This window comes from Manis pentadactyla, chromosome 7, assembly GCF_030020395.1.
Source record: "Manis pentadactyla isolate mManPen7 chromosome 7, mManPen7.hap1, whole genome shotgun sequence".
Lineage (NCBI taxonomy): Eukaryota > Metazoa > Chordata > Mammalia > Pholidota > Manidae > Manis > Manis pentadactyla.
In genome coordinates, this window is record NC_080025.1 from 133,468,064 (window position 1) to 133,485,707 (window position 17,644).

Sequence of the window (17,644 nt, forward strand, 5' to 3'; positions counted from 1 at the left end):
GTAGTTACTAAACTTATTTAAGGTTACACAGTGATTAGTGGGATTCAAGCTTAGGTTATCAGGAACTAAGGGCCCTTTCTAGCTCTTGGTGACACATGGTAAATGCAAACTATGCAAAGTCAGATGCTTAACTGAGAAGCAGTTTACTTAATGAGAACAAAATCTATCTTGTCCTGCAGGCTCACTGTTCAAGATATACATCAGTGATATCCACTGTGGTCTCATTAGCCTTTTGTGAGGAAATCAAGTCCCTCTGCTGTTTACAGTTCATGCCCGTGATAGAAAAGTGTATCTCTGATGACTCCTTCTCCTTCATCTCCCACATCCAATCACGTGTTAAAACCTAGCATCTCTCTCCACCCCTACCATTTCTGTCCTAGGTCAGTTCGTTGCTATGGATCACTGCTGTGACCTAGGTACTGGTCCCCTTGCTCCTGGTGTTGGCCCTGCAGATCCGTCCCCTGCACAATGACTGGATCTACTGAAAATACAGACTGATTCAGTGTACATCCTTTTTTTAGAACATCTCATCAGACTTCCATCCATTATAGCATAAAGACTGAGTTTCTTGAACAGGGCACATGAGTGTTCCACAGTTTAATTTCTTTCTAACTCTCAGCCACCTCCTTTCACCTTTCCCAGACTCAATTTTGCATGTCCATCACCACTGAACTTATATGCACTGCAATTTCTTGCTGTTCTAAATTTGCTTAGACTGCTCCCCACCACATTATCATGATCATATTTAGTTTTGACAGCAAATTGTTGAGTACCATATGGGTACCAAATATGGGTGTCATAATTATTCCATTTCAGAACATTGCCAGGCTTGGATTAGCTTTCTATAGCTATGTTCTAGAGGTCTGGGCTGGGGGGGGGCACTTTTTCAAAGATATTTACACAGATTAACAGTCTTCTCCTGATTTTCATTTTCTCTGATGGAAACTCTTCCTCTGCCATATTCACCTGCTAGAATTCTATTCATAATCAATTTTCAGTGATGCTATTTGAGGGAAACTTAGCAATGTATGTATACATTGGTTAGACACAACTTTAAAGTCACAATAATTCTTTGTAAAGGTAGATATGTCAAGTCAAATTGAACATCAGTTACCATTATGATAAAAAAGATAGCAATTAATCTGGGTCATCATGTTAGGATGTTTTATTAACTTCAGCCTGAAGAGATGAACCACAGACCAGAAACAAGCTATTTGTTAAGATGTGTCTGCCTTTCCAAATCAAGTTGATTCAACTTAATCAGGAAGATGGCCCACACACTGCTTAAAGTACATTGCTTAAAATGTCAGAATTTTCTGATTTTGAACATTCTTCCTGATATCGAAAAACAGACCTCTATTCTGCTTAGTTCACAGGCTCTTGACCCTTATCTGTTGACTACTTAACAGATAAACTTTCAGCCCTCAAGACGGAGGAATTGAGGGGGAAGAGGAGGCCAGAAGAGTAAGTAGCAGAGATTACCATATTCTTTGGGAGAGGTAGAGAGGAGGAGATAAAGAAGAGGGTAATGCTGACTCTGATCAAGTATCATTTAAAAAATTCTATTGTCAAAAAAGCTATAGACTGCAGAGATACAGCAATATGTATAGGCTTAAGTTCTAATTTATGTATAATAATAATGTGCAACCACATACCTAAAGCACAAAAATGCTTTCAGTCAATGAATGTGTACCTTCTATGCAGTGCTCATAGCTGGCAATAGAACTAAGAGCAACGAAGGAAGCCGTACAGACCAGTTTGTCAGCATGTATAGCGTTCGTCGGCACAGACCAGTGTCACTGGACTCAGGAGGCTCGGTGGTTAAGTGCAGCCTAATATCAAGACTTTGAGCTTACATCTAACAAATAACTTGAAATGTTTTCCCCATATGATAGGTGGAAGTATAGTAAAGGCTCAATTTCTCTCTATATTGCTTTAATTCAGATGCACATTTGCAATTATCATATTGATTCTAATAAGCTCTATGGTTAAATTGGGCACAACATTGGTATTTTCATAAGGCTTTAGTTTCATTTTCTATCTAGACTTGATTATTCAAAACTAATAAAAACATCTGTTTATTTGGGGTTGTGTTGATATGGTCATTGTACCAGTCAGAGAAACGACCAAGAGGCTCTATGGAGATACACACACACACACACACACACACACACACACACACACACACATATACACAAGTTAATGGTCATTAATTGTGGATTGCATACTTGTTAATTTTCACCTACTTGCTAAAATGTATTTGTAACCCCCAAATCAACACTGGTGATGCTTCCATGACCATTTCCAGACATGCATAGAGCAGTGGAAATTTGAGTCACCTGACATACCTGTCCCCAACTAAGGTCAAAGGAGAGGATGCTCTGTCTTCTTGTGTTCTTTTGGTGGTCCGTTTAGTGCCACATTTTTCACATTTTTGTGCTTTTTATTGATACTTTTGTTACTTAGAATGATCCTTCAAGCATAGTGCTGAAGTGAGGTCTAATATTCCTAAGCATGGGAAAGCTGTGATGTGCCTTATAGAGAAAATATGTGTGTTAGGTGAGTGTCACTGAGGCACAGTATACTGCTACTGTGAGTTCAGTGGTAATGAATCAACAATACATGTTGAACAAGACATCTTGAAACAGAAATACATACAAACATGAAACAAGACTATATATTGATTAATTGACAAAAGTGTTGTGACCAGAAGCTTTCAGGAACCAAAATCTGTTTTTTCCCTGGAAGCAAAGGTTCAGTATTCACTAAATTAGTGTCTGTGGACTTTACAGCTATCAGGAATAACTATATCAAGGACATACTGAATATCTCTATCTATCTATCAATCTATCTGTCAAGATTCATTTTAAAGAGTTGGCTCAATAAGTCTGAAATCTGTAGAGTCAGCCAGGAGGCTTGCACTGCAGACAGGAGTTGATGCTGTAGTTTGAGGGCAGAATGTATTCTCCAGGAAGCCTCACTTAGTGCACCTAAGGCTTCAACTGATTGGATGAGGCCCACCTGCATTATTAAGAGCACTCTCCTTCACTTAAATTCAACTGATTGTAGGTTTTAACCACATCTACAAAATACTTTCACAGAAACATCGAGATTTATGTTTGATTAAATAACTGGGTATTATGACCTAAGCAAGCTGACACATAAAATTAGTCATCACAGTTTTTATAGATATTGATGAGCTTATAATGAGCTCATTTCACTGAGTGGTGCTTTATTTATAGAGGCAAGTTATAACTATGTCCTGACACACTTGTGGAGAGAGAGAGACATCATGTTCCTCCCCTGACAAGTGAGAAGTTTACATGATCAGGAGCAAAAGCTTTGTTATCATATCCCCTTGACTGCAAGTCTGAGCACCACCACTAGCTGACACTGGAAAGCTCATTTATGTTTATGTACCTTAGTTTTCTTATATCTAGAAGAGAGGACAACAGTGTTCCATACTTGACATCAGGCCTGTTTGTAAATACTCAAACGTTGTTAGGCCTTTGCAGTACCAGCTCCCTGGGGGATGTGGAGAGACGTCAGGCTGTACAAACCCATGAACACCCTTGAAGGTGAAGCCACAAATCCCTGGAGATCTTGGCAGCCACGTGGAGAGGTGTTGGGCATGGCCCTCAGTGGGAAAGCAGCGAGCTTCAGCCCAGTGGCTTTCTGTTTGTCACCAAAATAAGCCCAGGCTAAGAAGAGCAAGGGAATAGGGTAGGTGTAAAGTTGTGACCCTGTTTCATCAAGAAAAAAGCTTTCACATATGTTAGCCATGGAATTCTTACTACAAACTTCTGTGATCAAGGAAATGCCAACTCCAAGGCAGAGGGAGTAAAATGGGGAAAAATACAGTCTCTCAATGCTTTCCATTCCTGATTTGTTTTTTGTTTTTTTTTCAAAAGAAGAAAGCACTCACAAAAGCAGTCCACATAGAAGTCACAGCCTCCTAGTGAAAAGTGAGGCATTTGGTCAATTAGCTCACAGATACAAAGCTAGAAATTGGGTGTAACCAACCAGGTTTAGTGTTTTGTCTAAAGGTTGCTATCTTCTGTGGTTGCAATGCCGTGCAGAAGACTCAATAATGGAAGGTGACATCGGGACCTTGCTATTCCAAATGCTGTCTCTTTAAGTGTACCTGCATCCAGGCTCCAACCCCTTCCTGACCTCCCCATCACGGAGTGACAGCCCTCGAGGAGAATGAGGAGACATTCTAAAACAAAAATAAACCTGTCATTTTTATAGTCCCAAGTGTCAGGGCTCACATCAGTGGTGATTCACAAGAGTCAGTCATTTATTTTGTGCCTGTATTTACTGACATTTAGTGGTTATTCCATATGAAAGTTATTTTCAAGGTACTCTTGCATTGCAGTCTGGTCAATGTTATATCTTTGGCTTAAAAACACTATTTCAGCCTTGCCTGGCCACACTACAAAAGGCTCATCAATTCTTTATTTAATACAGAGGTGTTATATATAATAGTTACCCTCTAAAATGCCTTCTACTCCTTTCCCACCAAGAGACACAGTTGGCTTTACTGTCTTTACTCAACTAAATTGTCAGAATTATTAGACTATTTTTCAAGTTATATGTGATTAAGGCAATATATTAAATACTTTGGATATGAATTTTTTATTTAGAAGTGTCTTAAATTATTTGATTAAAAACTTACGAGTGGGACTAGATTTTATACAATCTCAGCAAATTATAGAGTGAAATAAGTGGTTTGATTAGGAAGAGGGGCTGTGCAAATATATGTGCTGTCTTCATTATTTTAGAAAACTTTCAATTCTATCCAGGATAAATTTGAAGGCAAGAGACTAGCCATCCAGTTATCACAAGAATCCTCATTCACAGGTGAGAAAGCTGTGGAATAATATGAACTTTAACAGGTATATAAACATAATTTTCAAATAACATATATCAGTTCTTTGTACATAAAAAGTGGCTGGATGTAAAATAACAGGTTTCACATATGAATATATCCTATATACATTATGTAGAGATGGTCAAATACAAAATTAATTATTTTGTTAGCATCTCCCCTCTAGTCTATATGAATTATTACATCACAATTAGAAATATAGTGACAAAAATTCTATTCATTGTGCAATGAAATGTAAATAAGTTCGATCGCAGCAAGATATATACAAATATACATACACAACCAAGTCTATAAAAATGTCATGTTAGATATAAGTGAAGAAAACTACTGGACATCATAAAGGAGTGAAAGGGAAAGCCTGAGTGAATGGAAAACATTCCTGGGTGGGAAGACTTAATACTAGATAGTTGTTAATTTTTCCCAAATTTATTTATAAGAATCCCAAAAATATTCCATAAGGAAAAGAGTTCATAAAGTGTCCTGAAGTTTATACAAAAATAGCATGAAAAATTTAATAAAAGTAATTTTTTAAAGTACACTAATAAATAGAATTTATAATTAGAGCTTCTAAATATATTATAAAATTAAAATAGGAACAATAATGTTACTGGTACACTAATAAAACAAACAATGGAATAGGATGGAAAGTCCAAAAATAGACCTAAGTTTATAGAAATATTTAGAAGATGATAGAATTAGCTTTCCAAATTTGTAGAGAAAGTGAAAGATGTTTAATACGTGGTCCTGGAGTGATTTTTAAACTATTTAGAGAAAATCAATATTAGCTCTCTTCATACCTTATTCCAAAATTTAGTCCATAGAAATTACTATTTCAACTATAAAATATGTGAAATAGTTAGAGGAGATTATCTTAAATACTTATTTGCAATGGAGAAAGTATGAATGTTTGCATAATACCATAAAGTTAAATATTAATAGGTACAATACACCTCCAAAAATCCCCCTATAAAAAATGCAAATATAAAATGCTAATGATAATTACATGAAAAGTATGAAACTTCACAAATCAATAAAATGGTGTCTATAACTTCAAATAGAGTATTTTATTTATCTGGTCCTTTTATGATAATTCTTATTTTTGTTAACAGTTACAGGAAAATAACAATCATCGATTGCTGGTGGGATTTACTGTTAAAAACAGCAAGCATATGTAACTTTGCCAATAATCCAACTTTCAGGAATTTATCCGAAGAAAGCAATTAGAGACCTATGAAAGAATAAAAGATGCACAGGGAATTTTACTGCACCATTGTACATTAGAGTGAAAAATTGGAAATGCCCTAAGTGTCACAAATAGAAGATTGTTTAATTAAATTATAGTATGGCCACAAAACTAAATATGACATACCCATTAAAATGATGCATTAGAAGATTATCTAATGTCATAGAAAAATGTCCATGATTATCTTTATTAGAAAATGTTATATGCCAGTAAATACCAAAGGTCATAAAGCAGAGGCCGTAAGTCAAATCTGTGCACATAGACATATTTTGCTTGCTTGACTTTATTTTGTATGTTGAGCCAAGATGTAAAAATTGGGAGAATGCACTTAAAAATCCAGATTTCCCGTCTGTCTTTTGCAGTTCTGACTGACAGTGCTGGGACCACATTCCCACCGCAGCTGGAGCTGAATAGTGGCATAGCCTGCCCTCCTTAGTCCTCCTCTTCTGAGACCTACCAGTCGTGTAGCTTGCATACATTCACTTAAACCCAGCTTGCCTCCCTCGCTCTTTCAGTTCCCTGCCTGGTCCCAGTGAGACAATGAATTGCTGTACACTGTGTAACCCTCAAACTGTTAAAGTTTATACATGCATGTAGTTGAATATATTGATTACATGCTCATGTACACATGTTGGAAGATATACAACAAAATTTCAATGGCACTAAAAGTTCAAGGTCCCTCCAACCATATTATAAGGTCTTTGACAACAGGAAACAAGTCAATACTATTTACTATTTTGTCCCCTGAAGTTAAGTAGAAGAAAGCTACTTGTTGAATGGTCAAGTAATGTAATAGCTCTTGAGTGCCAGGTATGAATGATTCAAAATCTTTTTTTTTTTTTGGTTGACTTTTCTAATGTTCTGATTTTAAAATCAAAAAGAAAATTCACAAAAAATTTTATTTTTAATATCCAAAAGGAAGAGGGAACTGTGTAAACAGAGCAAAAACGTTATCATAAACAATCTCATATCTATTAAAAGAAAAAGAAAAGCAGACTATTCATTCTTAAGGGAGACTTCATGCAGAAATCCCTAGCACTGAATTTTGTTCTATAACACAAAACATAATACAAGAGCCAATTTGTTCTTGTCTGATTTTATCATTTTGTTTAGATTTGTTTCATCCCATGGAAATAGTCAAAATACCATCTTTACCCTTGAAAATTGTTGCATATCTCAAACTCACCCTCTCCTGGCGCCTACCTGTCGTTTCCATCCCTCCTTGCAGGGTTACTTAGGCAGTGATTATACAGATGCTGTAAAGCCAGCATGTAAGTCACTGGTTGACTGTTTTCTAGTCTGTCCTTTAAGTAAGGCCAGGATAAAATCACCCGCCGAGGTGTCCGTTAATTGAGGAGTCAGACAGCCGGAGAGACCAGACTGGGCCAGAAAGCGCTCTCATTTCAAGGACAAGCCTTTGCTCTGACCCTGGGAGAGAATTCACAAAGGAACCTGACAAGGAAATTGCCTTCCTCCTCTAATATACGATCTCTTGCTCCAGAGCTAAAGCCACTTTTTAATGAGTTGGTAGGTAAATAATGTAGTTCAATTGAGAGAATTAGTTCATGCTTGTACGTTTTCAATATTGAGAGTGAAATGAAAATACAGATAGCAATTTGAATCTAATTTTCAAGCTTGCATGGATGAAGGGTCACAGATGGAAGCTGAGAGGTACCAGATTATGGGGGTGCAAGGCGTGATGCTAGTGACCAAAGCCGCTGGCTCAGAGCAGAGGCCGCTTCAGGAACCAGAACAAATCCCAGACAGCGTAAATCCAAGAGAGATGGAGCTGTTCTCTCTGTAGGTACATGTGAAAAAGTAGGCGCGAAAATGTATAGATCTAAGGCAGAAGCCAGTGATGGTCATCTCTGACCTCTCAGTCAGTATCATATGGATCCAAAGAGAATTAAAGTCAAGTCAGAATTCTAGAATGCTTTTAGAGATGAAAGAGACGTGAGAGCGGACCGCCCTCACTGCCACAGAGGACAAAAATCAAACTCTGGGAGGTCAAATTCATCGTCTGCATCAGAATGCAGGCACTTCAGCATCACAGGCCATGCTCTTTGCATGAGTTCAGACCAACACTGTTGTTTAAAACCAAACAGATCACATGAGACATGGAGTGGGTGGAATGGTTGTGTGACTACCTGAGGAAGACACCATCTTGCATAATTAAATATTTTGTTTTTGAGAAGAAATAGATTCAAAAGAAAACCCCTCCAAGGTGGTCCCCCCAAAGTCCTCGATTTAAAACACACACACACACACACACACACACACACACACACACACACACACAGTGGCTCAGCAGAAGAAAATAATAGGACTGGCTATTAGCAAGTTAAAAGAGAACAAGATAGGTGGTTTGCCCGAAAGTTAGGGCAGCAGGGAAGTCACCTCAGGTTTTCAGCTGCTGATATCAGTGCCAAATCCCAAAATTAAAAGGGAAACCCTCACTTAGATAAATTGGCAGTTTGGGGTTCTGAGGCTTATTTCACATGGTAGGTGTGTTTAATTTAGTCATTTAAATGTCCCATGAACGCTATTTTATATTCATATCCCCTCTTGCCGTTTATTTGTTCTTCATCATATAGCCTAAAGATGGAAAGCATCTGAGTCATCATTACTAATGCCACTGACTGTTTATCATCCTTCAAAATGCATTAATGGTTAAACAGAAGTCAGACACGACACGTTTTTGCTCTGGGTACTCATAACCTGATGCAGTTTGCTCTGTGTAGCAGGACATGTAAACAGAAAGAGCACACGCTGCCTTCCCAGTATGTATGCTGTCACACTGGCAGCTAAGGGTCAGTTTCTGGTTAATGTTAGTGAATAGGAAACAATAAGCAAATTTACTTATTATAAACTTATACAGAGTCCCATAATAGATGGTGATTATTTGAATGTGAGGAGTTGTGACTTCATGGAAATTGCTATTGGATGGGATCAGTAGAGGAAATCTAAGCAATTCCCGAGCTTAAGAAATTCAAAAATACACTGTCTAAATAAAAGAAGGTAGTCACAATATAGTTCCAACAGATCTTTTGTACAGTTGACAGTTTCACAAACTGTGAACATAATTCTCTTTTCACTTCTACTTCCAACCTGAGCTTTTACTTAAGTCTGTGAATACAGGCTGAGGAGCCTGAACAGGGAAGCTTGGTTTAAATCCCTTTGTGAGTATTAACTCGTTTAATTCTCGAACTGGATCCACCAAGCAGGTGTTAATCACTACGTAAGCAGTGAGAAAATTTATTCTTGGAGAATATCAAAATTTCCTGGAAATCGGGAATGGGCTTACAGACTGGAGTTCGGAGCTGTCAAAGGGAAGATGGACAACTCAGGTTGGAAGGTCAGGTCAGGCGAGGGCTGACTTCAGAGAAACAGGGTGATTCGGGCATTGAAGGTGGTTGATTTGAGATGGAAATCCATTTAAAGATGTTGGTCAACGAGATGGCTCTTGATACTAGCTTGGTCGATGATATTTATAGTTTCCTATGGTTTCTGGCTTTAAGCAGTGTGCACTGCTATGGAGTTCTCACTTTCCATTGCTCCTTAAGCCCTCCGCCATACACTACCTTCCTCATACTCAGTAGATAGCCTTTAAGAAGTTTCCTAAATACCTTGTTTCTTGATATCTCCAAAAATGCTGAATTTTGAATGCAGCATTTTGAATTCTACTAATTGAATCGACCCTCATCCTAAACCCATTCCCTTCTATTTGCAAGATTAACTCTGGGGCCGTTCTCTTCCCTTGTCCCCCACATGCTAATCTCTTCTCCTTCCTTAAGCTCTTGCCTACCTACGATGCCAATTGCTCTTGTATCTTTAGACCCTCACTCACCAGAGATTTTTTTCTCTTCAGTTTGTCATCTTTATTCTATTTTAAAAGCAACTAAAGAAAATATTTTCAAAGGCCCTCCCCTTACCTATTTTTCTTCCTAATTATCTTTCTTTTTTTCACATTGCTTTACCTTCAGGGTACAAAACCAGGGTCCGTCTCTCTACCTTGTTACTCTGTTATCCACCCAAACCTTGAGAAGGTACAAAAACCACATTTTATGATGTCTTCTTCTCTGGCTTCTGTATCCAGAGACTTTCCATCTTATGGAAAGTAATTCATAATTTTCTAATTCATTTAACATCAACATGTGAAAATGCTGTTTAGATTCTATAAACCCATTGAGTCTTTCAAAAGAGCCATTTCAAGGTTCTTGTTTGAGCAGGGATGTGTGGTTCATAGTAAGAATAAAGGAACTAGCTGCAGGTTGCATGTTAAGCCTTGGTTATAAAATTTGGAATTATATCTAAACAGAAGTTCAACTTTATTCAAGTGGCTCCCATTCTTTATTTTAAAACACAGTTTGGAAATCTGAGGATGTCCTGGGCATTAGGCCAAACATAATGAAAAATCACCCCATCCGACTCAGTCCCTGCCCCCCACCATGCCTCTTTTGGGTATTTCTGTCATCTAGCTACTTTCTCCTCCTCCCCTTTCTTAGACAGGGCAGTTCCACTGTGACTTACTGCTTTGTGCACATGGTCATTTGTTATTTTAATAACAATTCCAAAAAGAAAAAAAAAATCATGTACGAAGTGGGTCAAGTTGTCACCTTTCAGCTTCACAGTGGGCTTTGAAAGCAACCAAACAAGGGAAGAGCCAGAGGCAGCCTGTTCACAAGTTACATTCCTACATGCAGACACAGAGCTAAGGATGTTTCATCATGAAGAAAAGAGACTAAGAGGCAGGCTACAAATGAGTCTGTCCTTGGAACGCTTTGGCTAAGTGTTCCCATCCCGACAGCCACTCCTGAACCAGAGTGAAGATGGATTGAAAAATGCAGAGATCCAGGCTTAGGAAGACTGCCCTGCGGCACCCTGAGAGGGCTTGCTCAGCAGGGTGTGATGGGCCATCTGTTTCTCAAAGGAATATCAATACAGTAAGTCTCCAAATCCCGTCTTGCTATAGGAAATCAGCTCTAACCTAGACATGAGCCCTGGATGCTGAAGTGATGAGGCTGTTGTCTGCTGTCTGTGGAATCATATTTCCAGATAACTGTTTTGTAGTTTCCACATCATAAAAGTTTCTTACTTCTAGCCAGTCATGGCAGAAGAATAGCATGACTTTAGAGATTGGGAAGGTTTCTTATGATGGTTTTTCAATCTCTGCAATGATCTTTCTAAGGGATATAGAAGATAGAACAGATGAGTGAGAGAGTGAGTGAGTGGATAAAAATATGAATATAAGGATTTGGATAAAGAGATTGGAGAAGTCATGAGAAGTAAGCATGTATAAGCGAGGAAAAGGCCTTACTCAAGTAAACTAGCACTTGGCAGAATGAATGCTCTTTGTTTTTTTGTTGTTGTAATGTATTTACTTTCAATTAACAGTACTGCTAAAATGATATTTTAAAAATAGGTTATTTTAAACAACACTTAGAATTATATGGTAAATGTTAAGTCACAGATTAATTTTATACATATGCACAGATCATGTGACCATGTTGCTCTAAGCATTCATAATTTGACATAGAATGGAATTTTGCTACTTTTATATCCTTTAACAACAAATCTCTGCCTTAGCTTCATTATTTGTTCTAAATTTGTGTAGGGGCTGAAACTTTTCTATGTCTCTTAGATCATATTCACCTCTAAAACAGACTGATCTGCTTTGAGCTAAATTATATGTATAGAATCACTAGATGATCTTTCATGGGTCTAAAGCAGGAATTCTAAATGAAGGTTTGCTTGTCTATGACCTTCCAACCTTTTTCTTAGGAAGATAATTAGTTATTCATTTTTAGATGGAATTTTCTTAAGTTTAGATTGAACATTTTCATCACCCCAGCAGAAGAATCAGGATACTATAGAATTATCACTGGACTTCCCAAATCCTTAAGATGAATGGAACCAAATAGTAAAAGTGGCATAGAATAGACTCATACAAAATTAAAAATAATTTCAAATTATTTTCTTATTTTCTTGGGACAAATACAGAGTGCATGCTTCATTCCCTTCTCTTTCTTTTTCTTTTTTTTAAATTCTCTACTTGTTGGTTAGTACCACTTGATAAATGATAATGAACTTAATAACAATGACTACTTATTAAGCACCTGCTGGAGCCATATGTTTAGTGTGTATGTAAAAATAAACAATCTGAATGGTAAATTTTATTTTCCACATCTCTTAAATGTGGAAAGAGGGTCAACAGATTTCAGTTCACATAACTAGAAACTAGCAGAGATAGGTTTTAGTCTCAGGTTTAACTCCAAAGCTTTATCTACTGTATCCAGAGACCCATCATAGTTATCTGTGTATAAAAGTTACAGAAAGAAGCTAGACCACCCTCAACAGAGCAAGCAGGCCAGCCTTTCTGCTTGTTGGACCCTTGCAAAGATAGCCAGGCCTGGTGGGCTTTTGCTCCCTTCTCTCTCAAGAGGAAGTGACACTTCATGAGAGATTTTCTTTGGCCTTAGACCTTTTGGAGAACAGAGACGTTCTATCTTTTCTTCCAAAATGTGTCATTATCCCTTCTTCTTCAGCTAGCGTGCTTGGCACACACTTGCGCACACAGTGGTTGGGTGAGGGAATCCAGGGAAAATTCTCTTAGCTTTCTATTACCTTCCATTTTGCATTGTTTCAAGGATTCATTCCTCACAGAAGTCCACTCTAGCATGGTCTCTTACAGATCCAGATATGTATATTTCTGTCCCAGCAGATAACATAAGCTAAAGTTGCTTTGCTGATGGTACAATTGACTTAAAGAAAAATCAACCTGCCTAGCAGATTTGTGCACAAGTCCCAACCCATTTACAGTTGACTTGACAATCTGTGTGAAGACCTTCCCTTCTCATGCATTATTTACATACAGACATTGTATTTAAAAACCTCTATAATGCAAACTGCTCAAAGGTTAGCTCCTTTTTACGAGGTGACATGGTAAAGCACGTACACTACTGGGGGAATTTGCTAGCCATGATGGTGTAATTTGAGAAGGGAACTGTCATTTTTGTCTTAGCTTTCCGCCTGGGCTCAGTCAACATGGAACCTACCTCCTGGGGAAAGGTAAAGGTAGGGCTTGTAATTCTAGCTCAGTCTGAATGAGAGATTTGATTTTTTTCAAAATGTTTAGAAAGTCTGAAGGTGAGGAGGAGCTGGGATATTAAATATGCTTGAATTCAGTGTTGGGAGAGGAAAGTGGGGGCGGGGTGGAAAAGAAGGTTGGGGCAGCGTGCGATGACATCAGTTGTGCTATGATTCCCCCATGGTTATCACCCACAGAGTGGTTTTATTTCAAGCAGGTCAGAGAATTGACTGTTCTGATTTGCCACATAAAGCTCTTCATTCTCTCCAACCAACTTGCTTTATTTTAACTCAAAATTAGGGCTTTAGATACAAAAATCTTTGCTGAGTTGATGCAGCTTTTTATGTTTCCTCATTCAGTTGCCATTAGATCATTTAGTAAAGACTTTAATCTGCTCCACGCTCTGATTTTTCACATTTTAGTGGGCGACACTGTGGTCATTTTGTTCAGTTCTAGAAATAGGCTGCAATCAGACTCTGGGGAAACAATCATTTTGTCTTTCGATTGGAAACAATAAAAATAGTTGCTGCCCATTACTCTCTGCACTTCATTACTATTTTATTTTTACAGCTTCACTGAATCTGGTATGAATCATAACTATATGAGGCCTGTGTCATTTCTTTCATTGAAAAGTTAAAGGATCCAAGATTTACTGTTCTGGAGGTAAATTTATTTCTTGGGGCTCTATATCTGTATTCTAGGTATTGCTACCAGAAGAATGAGGCTATCTTTTGGGCTTACATTCATTTTAAGTATAAGTATATACATTCATTTTGGGCTATATTCATTTTAAGAGGTGATAACCAAGAAAATTATTTCTATAAAATTCAACCCACTCATCTTTACTTTTCATGTGCATATTTTTACAAAGAGAAAAACACATGCATTGATTAACTTCCTTTCTGTCCATAAACAATGCAGTGTGAAGCAGAGACACTCTTAAAATAAACATAAATTCCTAATCCGGCTAAGTGTCCTTTTCTCTACTTACCTGTTTGTCATGTGTCATCTAAATACTCAGAGGAAGAAAATCTACTTCTGTGTGAGCCTCCTAATATTTTCACAATCATGGATCCCGTTTGTCCTTAACCATTCTAGTCTCCTGTTCAGTGGAAAAATATTAACTTAAATTTTTCAGGCTTCTGTCTGAGCCTAAACTGATTTTCATTCCTCTTGTCAAAACCGTCCTTGATCTCCTCTCCAAAGTTCCACATCGCCTGGTGTTGTGTCTCGGCTGCCAATGGAAGGCACGTGCACCATTGAAAAGGACCCCGTAAAGGGATGCATTGTTTGGAGTGGCTCAGCTCCTGCAGAACAACAGCTTTTATTCTAGAATTTTCTATCCGAGTCATAACAAGCCTCAATTGCTCTGCAAATTTGATTCACATGTTTAATTCAAAGCAATGAATTAACTAATTTAGAGTTATTAAACCAGCAGCCTGCCGACTTCAGGAATAAAACAAAACAAAATTTTTAAAAAGCCGACTATACAGATTTCCAACTTCTCAAGACAGTAAGAAAGTCTCAGACATGGATCCAAATACAGCTGCCTAATCATGCACATCTTTTAGTAGCTCTCTGAGGATTGCATCCATTTTCTTTTCATTCCTCTTCTTGTGAGAGCGTAACAACTCTTGGAGAGGGGGCTTTCTCCCTTTTGCTGCCGCTCACTATTTAGTCAGTACCATTTACTAGACCATGTTCATCACCAGTATTGAGTTCTGTCATTTCCTAGGGCAGGCAAGGAAGATGCCCCAGTGCTTGCTCAGGGAGAATTTCATTCTAAGAAGTCAGAAGAGTAGTTCATTCCGTACTATGTTTGGCTTATAATTGTCCAGACCTCCTTTCCTTTTTGGCAGGAGGGATATAGTACGGAAAAGTATCTAAAAGCTGCCACAGACCTACAGACAAGGACAAGGGTGCTATACTAGTTAAATCATCTCTAGGTTTCTCTCCTTCTTAGTCATGAAATTCCTCTAGAGTAAGTGTTGTTTAGGGTGTGTTCTGAAGAAGGAAAAAATAGTTTGGTGAATGTGGAGTAGTTTGTCCAGCATCACTAAGAATAGTATTGTGTTTGCCGGGCAGGCAAAACTGTGAAGGTGTTTACATCATCATAAAGCTTGGACATTCTTAAAGGTTTTCACATTGGAAAATCTCATGAATTCTCTTGTGTTTGCACTGGTGTGGGGGATCAAGCAGCTATTTCAACTAGTCTCATCCTTTCCTCCCATTTGCTTTTACAATTTTTCTTTGTTTATGGAAGTGAAACTTACATACAGGAAGTGCACACACCGCCCTAAGGGTACAGCGTGATAAATGCAATTTGTTTAAGTGTAGCTTTCTTTTTTCAAATTATCTGACATAATGCATACCTGGTAAAATCTATAGTACTGTGCTGCAGTTTTCTAAAATAAGAAACACTACACATTGCTTCCAGAATATATTTGACATATCTTTTGAGATATCATTAAAAACTCAGTGTCAGTGAACAATGGCTATGTCTCCTTCCGTGTTTCTGAACCTCCAGGATTGTCAGGCTTAGTGCACTGGAGGAGACCCCCACCATGAGGATATTGGACTTTCCTGAGACAGAATCTTGAGGACAGAGTAAAAAAATACAAAAATGTCACACACAAGCAAATGGCAGGGGACAGGGGAGAAAAAAGAGAAAGAGAAGAGAGATGGTTACATTAAGAAAGGTTCCCAGGAAGCCCTCTGTATTTTCTTCACCCCACTCTGACAGCCTCCCTTCGGCCCTTCCCATTTTGCTGGTGCAGCCATCTCAGGTAGCTGGAAATTTCATCAGCCGTTGGTGGAGAAAAACACATGCATTAATTAACTTTCTTTTTGCACCTTGATTATAAGCACCTTGTGGACAAGAATATGTTCTATTTTGTTTGGTCATTCATTCCTCCTTCACTTTATTCTCTGCAGCCCTTGAAGGCATCTGAAGATCTGTTCACAACAGTGATTCAGTAAGATGTTTTGGAATGAAAAAGAAAGAGGAAAAGCCCTAACTTCATAGCAAGGCCCCCGTTGTGCCCTGTGCACACCATCCCCACCCTAGGAGCTCATGTAGCGAAATTCAGGAGCTCAGGATAAAGCTGTTGATATATACACTGACTCATAACGTGTCACATGGCTCAAAGAAAAACCCGATCAAAAGGGAAAAAGTGGAAATTTACTCCATTTCTGCCCCATGTCAAAGGAGCGGATTGTGGAATGCCACCACATTGTCCATTGTCAGGGCTGCGCCGTCTCCTGAGCCCCAGGCCAGAACTCGCCCCTACTTGTAAAATTGAGAGACATTCGAGATTTGAAAGAGTCAGCATAATATAAGCCAACTGTGTTGTCATCTGCTGCAGCAATATCAAACCTGTGTACACTGAAGCTCTTCTTTAAAGAAAGGAAAGTTTACTCCCCAGACTTCCTTTAAAAAATCTCCCCACAATTCCCTTTTCTTTTTGTCTTTCTCTCCAGCATCATCCATCCAGGAGGGACTGATCCTTGAAGTAGGAACAGTCTGAGAGCCTATTAAATACCTGTCTCAGTGCTGTTTATAAATTAGTGGGATTAATTGAATATTTAGAAGATCTAAAATAGAATATAGACTGTAGGCCTCAGTAGGCATCTCTCCCATGTTAGAGAAATTTTAACTTAGAATTTCACTCATCAGGTTATTATGCAATATGTTGCGTTTATTTATAGATATATAAAATTAAAAATAAGCAAGCTTCATTTGTTTTCTAATTGCTAACACAGTGTCAGTGACCCCACCTCATTCTTAGGGCAGATGAGAGGCAATGGGTCAGCCTCCAAGACAGTCATCTGCTTCTGCCGTCGGTATGGTATTGCTCATAATGCTAGTCTGAGATTTTACTACAGTACTATATTGTGTCATCCTTATACTTTCCAGGTTTGTTTTCTTAGCAGTAGTATTTTTTAATGAAAGGTAGAAATCTAGGCATAATATTGTTGAATTCAGCTTTTCATTATCTCAGGGCAGACAGTGGTGTTCAGCCCTTACACTGCAGTTGAAAAAGCCAACAGGGGTCTGATTATTCTGTCAGTTAAGGGGTTAGGCTGCTCCTTAGAGCTCAGCATATGAAAGAGATGGACAAAGAACCATTTTTTGATAATGTGTTCAAATAGCAGCAGAAATGAGAAATCTGTATAAAGTATATAGACCAAGATTACACTTTAAGAACAGATTAGATAAATATAAACTACTTATTATGAGTTCAAGTTCATGAAATTTCCTTTTGATTTCTTATTCTGAAATTTTGTTGTATAGCTGTGTATATTCTCTATCAGGATTGCCATCAGGGACTCTTTTTTTCCTGACATTTCTTATTGCCGTAGAACTGTTTTTTGGTAAATCAGATTTTGTGTCATGGTGTGGCACAGTGCAAAGAATGTGGGC

General features: G+C 38.1%; 1 protein-coding gene across 5 annotated transcripts in view; it reads left to right on the forward strand.

The window, feature by feature from the left end:
• The window catches only part of CHRM2 (cholinergic receptor muscarinic 2), a 133,537-nt gene that overhangs the window by 103,969 nt on the left and 11,924 nt on the right, over positions 1-17,644 (forward strand). Inside the window, exon 1 of one of the 5 annotated variants that reach the window (XM_036905528.2) lies at positions 10,836-11,077. The exons of 3 other annotated variants lie outside the window; for them this stretch is intronic. The gene's annotated coding sequence lies outside the window, so the exon portion shown is untranslated. Of the gene's footprint in view, positions 1-10,835; positions 11,078-13,795; positions 13,885-17,644 lie in introns of those variants that run through there. One more of the 5 variants, XM_036905529.2, reaches the window with a different exon arrangement.